A 9504-nucleotide genomic window follows, 5' to 3' on the forward strand; every position below is an offset into this window, starting at 1 on the left:
TGATTTTGTATGACTTTCCCATAATACCCCTAATCTTCCCACTTTCACCACTCGCGAATCGCCGCTCCCCCTATCTCCCTGGTTATGCGAAAAGTTGCTCTTGCATTAATGATTTCAAGACTTTTGATCTTCCTTTCTTCCTTTAAATTGCACGAAATCTGCACCATTTAGTCAAAATCACAATGAATTTCTCTTTTTTTCTCTCTGCAACTTCCCAACCTTAGAAAACGAAGCCATGGTTTTTCATCTTCCTGTTCGTGGCTTGGTTTCTTTCTTCTTGTTACCATCAAAGAAATGATTTTTCTACGTTATTTCCTTCGTTCTTCCCATGTTATCATCTTGTTATTGTCGCTTTTGGGGGTGAAAGGGGCGAAAAATGTAAGTATCTGTGTTTTTTTTCTGCGTTTTTTTCATGAATTCACTTCGCAATCGATGGTTTCGCTAAGCTTTGCGAAGAGAACGACCCTGGAAAGTGACGATCTACTTCGTTAATCGTTAATTTCGCGAAGATATGCGAAGAGAAAGCGTCTGAAACGTATGGATCTACCTCGCGAATCGATTAGTTCGCGAAGTCTGCGAATAGATCCTCACGTTTCAGACCTCGCAGACTTCACGAAAGCATCGATATGCGAAGTAAAACCCTGCACAATTACATTCGCATGCTTCGCTAATCTTCATTTCGCGAAGCCAAAATCGTCTTTTTCCCTGCCTAACACGATTAATTTTTTCTGTAGATGGTTGAATACGTAATATCCCTTTCTGGAAAGCGGCGTACTGGGGTACAGGGGAGATGATTTTCTTTCCTGTATAGGGATGAACTTCCCAAAGACTGACACATTCACTCCTAAAGTGGTTGGTTAGGAGAGGTTTTGTCAATCTTGGGGTGCACCATGGGACACGTCCATCCCATGATGTCAATCTTCAAAGTGGACCTAACTTAATCCGGTACCAATCTTGAATCGGATGAGTAATCTTGGTGTGCACCGTGGGACACGTCCATCCCAAAAGGTCTGGAAGTCCAGAGCTTTTGGGATGGATGTGTCTCACGGTGCCCACCAAGATTACTCATCCGTTTCAAGATTGGTACCGGATTAGTTAGGTTCACTTTGAAATGATTCGTTAGGAGAGTTCATTGTGGCAATCTTGTTGTAAATTTTGATAATGTTATGATTTGAATGTTGCTATTGTGGCAATCTTGTTGTAAATTTTGATAATGTTATGATTTGAATGTTGTTATTGTGGCAATCTTCTTGTAAATTTTGATAATGTTATGATTTTAATGTTAGAATCCGTTGTTGTTTGCCATTTTTTGTTATATACCACTTCGCGAATTAGCTTCAAGTCATATCCAGCATTCGCATATGCGAACTAAATTCATCAAGCAAAACAAACTTCAGCTTCGCAGGCTTCACATATGCGAACTAAATTTATTAAGTAAATACAAACATCAGCTTCGCAGGCTTCGCATATGGTCGAATATGCGAAGTCAGACGGGATAGAGCGAGCCGCGCGTAAATATTGAGGGTATTATGTGAAAGTCACACAAAATCAATCTAGATATGTAGTAGGATTAGTAAATGGGTTAAATATGTAAATGGACCTCCCATTTGACCCAGTTTTGTAATTTTCCCTATTAAATATTTAACAATTCTTATCATTATCACTAATCCATTTTCTGCATTATCCACAGCAACAAAATTCCAAGACTCCTCATTCCATAGCTCAACAAGGACACAGTGAACTAACCCCTGCCACTCCAAGGACACAGTGAAGGAACAATAATGACATTGAAATGGAGTACCCGACACACAGGTTGGCCGACTCGCTCCGGAAATTTGCTAGTACCAGTCCAAACTTATACTTGTCCAAACAATCTGAAACATCTGCCATCACATTTGCTTCCATGTCCTTTAAACCTTTATCTCTGTTACAGAATTGCATCCTCTGCTTCTCCTTATTCCCCTCCTCTGGTTTCCTTAACTTATCCTCTCTATAAACCCTCTCACAGAAGAGAAGGTAGGACCTTCAAATTACCTCAAAACTTTTAATTTCACAAAATTATGTAAACTATACCTAGCTTACAACTATAAGGACAACCAACACAATATATATTGTAAAAGTGCAGGTTTAGGCCCGTTTTGGCATTTTGATTTTAGGACATGATCAGTCGAGATTTAGAAGATGCAGATTGTATTTTTTTATGAGGTCAGCAAGTCAGGAGTCATCATGTTTGGAATTCTTTTACATGAACACCGTGCAAAGAAAATTACAAACATTATATACCAACTATTTTAGCAATAACAAGATCACAGTAACCCAAAATACAAACATTATCATTATCAAACATTATCATATCATTATCAATATCATTGTTCATAAACAGAAGTATCATTATCATTATTAAAACACAAACATTTCAGCAAAACACAACAATAGACCAAAAATTTCAGTAAAAATGCATCAACATACCCAAAACTTGCAGCAAAATAAAACACCAGACCAAGCAGAGTGGGATTACCTTTCCTTGCAAAAGAACCTTAAATTCCTCTCTTTTCCTTCATCGATTAAACCATTTTGCACTTATTAATGCTACCAAAGTAGAGATATCTTCAAGAAAAGAAAAGAAAATTAGCATTTGATAAAAATAAAATTTAAAACCCTAAAATAGAAAAAACAAGTACAAACCTTCACCCATAAGCTAATCGGAGAAAGAGGCTGTATAGAATGGTGAGGGCTTAGGTGAGATCTGAAAAGAGAGGGTTTAGATTCGAGAAGAAGGGTTTGGAGCGATTAACTTCATGGCATAGGTCGGAGAAGATGGCGTCTAAAAATAGGAGAAAAGATTAGCAGATCTGAAGGAAAACAAAGAGAAGGAGAGAAGATAATTGTCGTTCAGGAGGATGGAGGAGGAGCAGATCAGAGGGAAAACGCAGAGAAGAAGAGAAGAGAGTCGTGGTTCTGAAGGGTTGTGATTTGTCTCAACCCTTTTCTATTCCTATTTTAGATTATTTTTAATTTAATCTAATTTATTTTTTATTACTTTTATCTATCTTACGACTAAGGTCAGGTCGCTGAACGAATTGTCCAGTCGGTACAATGGGCGCCAATTTTGCCGCCTGTTGTAGCGACTGTGAAAAGGTATATGCGACAGAAATAGTCGGTATTTAACGACCATTTTTAAACCGGTCGCTAAAAGTAGTAGCTAACAAGCTATTTTCTTGTAGTGCTAGAAGATAACAAGCATAAATAATCATTCGACATCTAACAACAACGTTTTGCAAAAAAAATATAGCAAAGCAGACTAAACGTTTAACATATAATGGACATACCGAGGAGCCAGAGCATGTGGTCAAGGCCTTTCCAATCCTGTGAGCATTAATGAAGCTTGCTGGTGGCTGCTCGGGGGGATTCTAGGCCGAAGCACAGATAAAAGCCATGCTTCTTGTACCATCACCACTACAAAAAAAAAAAGCTTTTAGCGACGGTGTTTATTTCCTGTACCGACGGTTTTAACCGTCGTTATCTGTTGCAAATGTGTTGTAATTGCCACTGTGCTACATTACCGACGGTTTTCCTCATGCGTCGGGGTAAGGTTTTTTCTGGCGACATTTTTCTAATGCGGTTTAAACGACTCTAAAAATGGTTTTCGAACAATAAAAGAAATAGATTAGTGACGGAAATTTTGTCTGTAATTCAAAACTTCATAAATTACCGACGAATGATTTCTGTCTTTAAATAGTTTATGAACGAATTGCTACCATACGTTTTTTATCGACGAAAATAAATTTCTGGTCAATGACAAAAAAAAAAGATTTTTGAGAATATATTTCAATACATTGTTACTAGTAGCAAACATAACCATATACTCTCATTCAACAATTATGCACTCGTCTTTGATATTGTAAAAAATTAGAACTAAAATTAAGAACCACATGACTAATCAGAAATATATTTTAAGAGAGTGGACTGCTCAAAGTGACTATAGTCACTGCAACAGTGGCTCAACAATCATTCTACAACTTCAATTTGTATGCTGCCCACACTACAACAAATCATTACTTGCGCCACGGTTAGAATCGTGGCCCAAGTATAATATTTCCGTAGCTATACTATTTAGCCACGGAAATTCAAAGTATATACTCATGTGGCGCAAGTGAGCGTGGCTAGGTAGTTGCCATGAGAAAATAATGGTCGTGGCATAAATGGACTTTTATGCCACGGAAAAATCTGTGGCTAATCATATTCCTTTGCTACGGATAAAATCGTAGCAAATGTAAAATACCCGTGGCAAAACAGCAGCCCATGGCAATCAATTTCATTTTGCCACCAATATAACCGTGGCCAAAATAGAACACTTCTAGCTAAAAGTCTTGTTTCGCCTTGCTTCGCCATAAAAATAATTATAAAAAAATTCAATCAAATTTCTTCACATATACTAATATATTTAAATTTTATTATTTATTTTATATTAATTTAACTTTTAAACAAACAAAAAAAAAAGATGCAATAGAAAGTATTTTATTATTTAATTTTAAATGAATACAATTTAGAGCCATTTTACTTTTACAAGGATATTCTATGACTCAATTTTACCGACTTCAAAATTTCCTATCATATGTCCTTGAGTTCTAGATTGTTTGACTTGACTTCACACTTGTGCGAGGATCCTCACTATTATCAAGCTCTTCAACTTGCTCAAGTTGATATAATCCTGGAAAATACAGAAAAACTTGGAAATCAATAGCAAATAATAACACACCATATCTTCATACAGAGAACAAAAAAAAAATAGTTCAGATTGTCGATACATCTTAAGTATGATTTCTAACATCAAATAGATGAGAAACACTTGAAAGAAATGAACTAGGTACTCTAACCAATATACATTCTTCTATTGAGTTTCAATTTCGAACTTAAGTATGTGATTTCTGAAAATTAAAACAGAACAGGGAAGAAAAATTACCATCATAAGAAGACAAACAATTTAAAAGGAAATAATGCTCAATTCTAATAAAAAGCTTTTTAACCTGAAACCCACAACAACAAGCATTAGAAACAACTATAACATCAATTTCATGCATAGTCATAATAATGCACACCCCTAATTTTATGCAAAATCAGAATAATGAACACCTTTAAAAAAAACTGAATCAGTTCAGTTTGGTTGAGTGATTCTGCTTTAACCAAATAATGCACACCCCTAATTTCATTCATAATCAGACATCCACTTTATGATTTCATTAGAAAGATCATTTGGTGGACTTGTGTTTCTTTAATTGCCAATTTCTGTGATCAGCCTAATCAAATATAAACAAAAGGAAAATATAGCATTAATTCTCATGTAAAAATAGATTCAATATAATTTCAAATCTAATTCCTTTTTATTCAGCCTTCTAAGATTAACAACATATGATCCAAATAAAACAAAACAAGGTAACAAACCTTTCATCAAAAACTAAGACAAATATCAAAACTAATTAATAACTATAAAGAAAAGAAAGGGAAAAGAGTTGTCCTTTTTTTTTCTTTTTTTTCAACGTAATTATATATAGTTAGTTAACCAAAACTCTTTAATTTCAATCTGACTCACTAAACATCTTAGTTGATTTTGATTGCTATTAACAGTACAATGTTTCTTACATGAAAAACTACCACATCAATTTGTTTAGTTAGTTCATTTATTTGCAAGCTGCATGTTTCAATATATACTAATTATTTCTTATCTCAAAACTCCATAAGTGTTATTAGCACAAGACACCTAATATTTTTTTGGGATAAGGTACCAAAATGGGCATGTGGTTTTTTGGGAAGTTAGGCTCCACGTACAAAATAGCACAAATATAGACTTAACGTTTAAAAAATGTATCAATTTAGGCCTCGAGAACGGATTGAACACGTCATTCTTACTACTCCATTGAGTTCCGATTTCTCCATCCACGTACAATTGACATAACTTAACAGAGTAATAAAAATGACATGTCCAATCCGTTCTCGAGGCCTAAATTGATACCTTTTTAAACGTTAAGCGGTGCTATGTGGAGCCTATATTGGTGCTATGTGGAGTCTAAATTGATACATCAGAATATATTCAATAGAAAAAATATAGTTACGTTGCAGTGAAAACACAACATAACAAGCATCATAATCCAACAATTAACTTAATTATAAATATAACTTTTTATTATTTCATTTGTAAACAACCAAACAATGGAATGAGTGACCTAGTGATTCTCAAGGAACAAAATCAATATTTAAAGTTAATAGACATTAAAATCCGATCCCTTCAAGTCCATATCAATGAAAGACCAAAACATGCATTGAGAAAATTCTGTTCACAATTCAGAGATGCCATCTTTAAGATCATTTTAGTTAACATGAAAGTCTTCACATTATTTGGAAAAAACACACACTCAAGATAATTATCTCAAATCTAAGGCACACCACCCAATCTTCTTTGTTTCCATTAGTTGCTAGGGTACATTTTGACCAAAAAAAAAAATCTCAGGGGCCAAATCTCACGAAATCAAAGTCCAAGTATGATTTCTCTAAGCTTTAAACAACCATATACAAGAGGTCATTTATATGTCATTTCAAAGCTAAAGATCCCCTAACATGTCTTCTCAAGAACTAGCAACTCATGGACACAAAGAATATTATCTAATCCTTTAAGATCTTAATGAGTAATTTATATGCAAATAGTTGCACTGAAGAAAAATGCATACCTGGAAAGTCCATGATTTTCAAAGATTCCTCTAGAAAAGCCACTACTTTTCCTGTACAGAACGCATAAATTTCAAAACAAGCCTAATAACAGTTTAAATTTTAGCTTTTCATGGAAATATAATACCACTGAAGAGATGTCAGATACTCCTCTCTTGATATTTGCATTTCTTCAAGATCTCTGGTATACTAAGTAACTTGGACAACTGATGCAGTTGAAATAAACAGACTTTCGTTCTAAACACTTGCTCGCGCACGAACAAAGCTTAAAACCGTCAACTATCGTTGAATCGCCCACGACTAACGAAAATTGGAGGAAAGAGAATAAACTCTGAAATTCTTATTAATCAATAACTGCCTTCCATAAGGTGGAGGTCGAGCCTTTATATAGGCTGACAAAATAAAAACCTAATCCGAAACCTAAAAGGAAAAGGAAAACAAAAATAAAAAAATTGCGCAAAAACACAAAAAGGCCTATTTGAGGCCCAAAACGACCTCGGATGGCTAAAAAACGCGTCCACCATGGGTCAGTAGACCTATGGGTTTGATTCAATGGGCCGATTCCAACAAAATTAGGGTCAACACAAAAAGCAAAAAATGCAACCAACAAAATGTGTGAAGCATATGCTTTTGCTATATGGAAGTACCATCTGAATGTATGTTTGAAATAGCAATTCATTGATGCAAAAGCATTCATGGTTATAAAAAATTAGCAGCATAAATAAGTTCAAAAAAATGAATAACGGATGCTGTAAAAACGTTGACGTTAGTCATAAGGCTGACTTCTTTTTGTTGTTAAGACTTTTACTAAGTCTTTTAGCACAGTGATGCTGAGTAAGATCAGAGGCAAATTTAGTGAACTGGTAACTAAATTCGCTTCTGTCGAGAGTCATAAGATGGCTATTAAGACTATTCCTGAACTCAGTGCTCAGATCACTCAACTCAGTAAATACGTTTTACATTTTACTAGGCACAATCACAAAGCAGGTAAGTAAGGAGTAAGAGTTAGGAAAATAATACTCAGCAGTCTTATCCTGGTTCGGCCTCCTTGCCTACGTCCAGTCCCCGGAGTCCTTCCGAGCTTTTTGAATCCACTACTGAGCTCTTTCAGGTAGAGCACAAATCTCAATTCGACCATCCTCATTCTTTCGCAACTGTCCAGCCATTGGATGCAGTGATTACCTATTATATCAAGTAGGGTCCCTAATTTACGAGTTCGAGAATGTCTAACGCTTGAAATGTGTTTCATGTGTCACATGAAAATATGAAATCCAAACAACAATTAAGATCCAACCTAAAAATAGAACAATTGCAATTGGAATATATGTAAATCAAACAGGTGGTCATGACATGATTTAACAATGAAACTAGTTCTAAGTTAATGTTTTTAGACTAGGAATTATAAAATTGACTATTATAAAACCTAGTTGAGACAAATTTGTTCAAATTGAAAGATTCAATGAGAGACAGGAAAGCACAAGCACCGATTATAAAAGAGCCGAAAATTACACAAGGGAGGAACATGATAAACATGAAGAAAAAGATTAATTACCAAACAATATGCAAATAAACAATTCAAATGACCACCTTATGCTTTTCCCTCATAGAGTCTCACGTTGACCTTGATTGTCCAGGTGTTCAGTAACGATCCGAATTTCCAGTTATCATCTAAATCTCAAATCTTCATATTTAGCAAACTCGATCAACCTCTTTTGGTGTGTTTGTTTGATAAATGATGAAGCTGACAAGGAAAGAGCTTGAAAAAAAAAGGGAAAATGAAGGATGTCGCAGAGAAAAGCACGTTAAATAGGCTGAAAGAGTAGAAAATAGCAAAGAAAATAACAAAAAAATGATTACCTTGACACCGAGTAAATGGAGGGGATTAATCTGGCCGGGCACAAGACAGTCAGGATCCATGGCTTCGGCCATGGCTGCAATAGGAATTGGATGCAAAAGGAAGAGAGAGCGATTTAAATGTTTTTTAGGTCTGTAATTTGGGGAATTTTATCTTTTTCTCTTTTACACAAGGTTTTGCTTTTCAGTTTGGTGGGAATTTATCCCGCCTAAATATTTGGATGAACCGCCACTTATATGAAAAAAAATTTAATATGTTAGAAATTAATTTTAAAATATGTAATATTCTTGCCATGAAATAAATATCCGTGGCATAAATAACTTAATGCCACGAGTAAATTTTACCGTGGCATAAAATAGTTTTAGCCACGAAAAAAAAGGTTACCGTGGAAAAATTCGTGGCATAACTGTATGTTTGCCACGAAAATAAATTCTCCGTGGCATAAATATATCCGCAGATTATAAGTTTGTAGTAGATCTATTTTTTCCCGTGGCTAAACGAAAATATGCCACGAATTTTAAATTTCTGTAGCATGATTCGTGGCGCAAGTGTTGATTTGTTGTAGTAGCAAAACAATTGAAATTGCTCATTCGTTACTAATTCAAAAGAAAAATGTTATTTGGGCACTTTACAGAACCGAACAGAGCAAAACAGAACAAACAATCCCAATTTCACCACACTTAAAAATCCAATCCTTTTGTACAGTTGGTGAATTTCCTTCACTATTTGGGCACTTTTGTTTCTGGATTATTGTGGGTTTTACTGCTGTTTGGCAATTAGCACTTGTGACTCTAGTAGTGGTTCCTCTAATTGCTGTATTTGCAGCAATTCATACAACTACATTAACTAAGCTAGCTGCTAAGGGCCAGGAAGCAATGTCACAAGTAGGAAACACGGTAGAACAGGTAAATTTAAGTTCAGATTGTAGC

General features: G+C 35.1%; 1 long non-coding RNA gene across 1 annotated transcript; it reads right to left on the minus strand.

Annotated features, from left to right (window-relative positions):
- Window positions 1-6070: 6070 nt before the first annotated feature.
- Window positions 6071-8696, minus strand: LOC136224491 (uncharacterized). The gene is made up of 3 exons (XR_010686462.1): window positions 8578-8696; window positions 8308-8476; window positions 6071-7902 (listed from the first exon to the last, which is right to left on the minus strand). It is a non-coding gene; the product is annotated as an uncharacterized lncRNA (long non-coding RNA).
- Between the last annotated feature and the right edge of the window lie 808 nt (window positions 8697-9504).

Source organism: Euphorbia lathyris, chromosome 3 (assembly GCF_963576675.1).
Source record: "Euphorbia lathyris chromosome 3, ddEupLath1.1, whole genome shotgun sequence".
Classification (NCBI taxonomy): domain Eukaryota; kingdom Viridiplantae; phylum Streptophyta; class Magnoliopsida; order Malpighiales; family Euphorbiaceae; genus Euphorbia; species Euphorbia lathyris.